Below are 1958 nucleotides of genomic sequence, written 5' to 3' on the forward strand. Positions count from 1 at the left end.
TGTTTGGCGGGTCAGAGAGACACACATAGGATTGTGTATGGTGTAAGTCAATTAGTGGAGTGAACAAAACCCAAAGCAACAGCAACTGCCATTGACAGAGTGCTTGTACTGTGTCCTAGGTCCTGAATGTCCCAAATCTCAGCACCTCCTCTGACAACCATGAAAGGTAGGGATTGTTTTCTCACTTTGGAGATCAGGAGAATGATGTAGCAGTTGAGTGACTTGCCTCTGGGTCTGTGTGTGATGGAGTTTGGGGGTTGGGTGGGATTCTCAAGATGGGGAGCAGCCTAACCTGTGAATGCTGCCAAGGGGACTCTGTGCAGGAAAGAGAAGGTGCTCTAGCTCACAGGCGGGAGCTTTGCAGGTTGTGAAGCAGAGAGACATCTCACTTAGGAGCATCTCCTCCCTCTGCAGACAAAGCATCCAGAGCAGCCTTCTTGCCATTGGGAGCAGCTACTGTGGTAGACAAAGGTCCTCCAGCTTATCCAGCCCTTGTTTTCCTGTGACATTCATGTTTATGCTAGGGCCACACCTGCACATCAGCTCTGGGGTAGAATGAAGAATTTACCCTATAGAGTATGAAATATCCCTTCCTGAACTTTTCCCTTTATATCCACACCAGTTGAACCCATAACCATTTTGGTCTGTTGGTTTGCATACATCTACTGGTTTGTCAAACTCTGGAGGGGAGGCACCATGTATTTAAAATCCTCAGCCTGGCATAGCAGAGAATGACAAAATTTTAAAGACTGGTTGATAGATTTAATAACAAAAAAAGTTACTTCCTTACCTCTGTGTTTTACACAAAGCAGCATTTTAATTCCATTAATAATTCATTTTTTCTCCTATGTCTAGTGGGAGAGACCTCAAAATGTTTAGGCTTTATTGTTCTGCTGTGCTATTCATAGGCCAATGTACTTCCTACTGTATAAATTCACGTATCTCCTTTTTTAGGGGATAAAATCATGTGGAGGGTGATTGTACTAAACCAACACCACAGAGACCACACTTTACTCCTGGGTACAATCCAGAGAATTCTTTTCCATTAAATAAATAGGTATTTTTACAACTCCATACATAAAGTAGTTGGCAACATTTGTTTTAGGGCTTCCCCACATTCCTTCCAGCAGATTACCTACATGTCTAATGGCACCTACTCTGTGCTATGGGTATTATTGAAAATGTGTGTATCATGATCTCTGCCCTCAAGGAGCTCACAATCCAGGTGGGAGTCATGACAAAAAATAATAGAGAGCCACAAAGACAATACAGTATCAAGACCCAAATTTTAAACTGCAGGTTGGAATCCACTGGTGGGTGGGCTGTAAAATTAGTTTACGGGATCACAATCAGCAATAAAAAAATAAAAAGAAAATAGAAAAATAGGGAAGATGAACATGTATATGATGTAGTAGGCTTAAGAAGTTTTTGGCAAAGATTTGGTTCTGTTTTACATATAAATATAAATGGTTTCTCATCTAGGTCATGGCCAAATATATTTGGACACTTCTGAAAAGCTATGTGTGAGATGAATAGAGGCAAGTGTCTGAAGGAATGCCACATGAAGAGCAGAAGTTCTTTTTTTTTTTAAGATTTATTTATTTATTTCAGAAACTGAGAGAGAGAGAGAGAGGGAGGGAGGGAGGGAGAGAGAGAGAACACAAATGGGAGGGGCAGATGGAGAGAATCTCAAGCAGACTGGCCTGAGCACAGAGCCTGATGCAGGGCTTGATCTCATGACCTGAGCTGAAACCAAGAGTCAGATGCTTAATCAACTGCACCTTCAAGGTGCCTCAAGAAGTAGTTCTTAACTTGTGTTCAAGTCATGGACTCTTGAGAAACCCTTTGAAAATGATTGGCAACCGCTCCAGAAAACATGCATATGCCTGGCATTTTGCATGTGATCTCAGTGATACATGAACTCTGCAGCCTTTCACACACCTTGGTTAGAGCCCTTT

Source organism: Canis aureus, chromosome 4, assembly GCF_053574225.1.
Source record: "Canis aureus isolate CA01 chromosome 4, VMU_Caureus_v.1.0, whole genome shotgun sequence".
Taxonomy (NCBI): domain Eukaryota; kingdom Metazoa; phylum Chordata; class Mammalia; order Carnivora; family Canidae; genus Canis; species Canis aureus.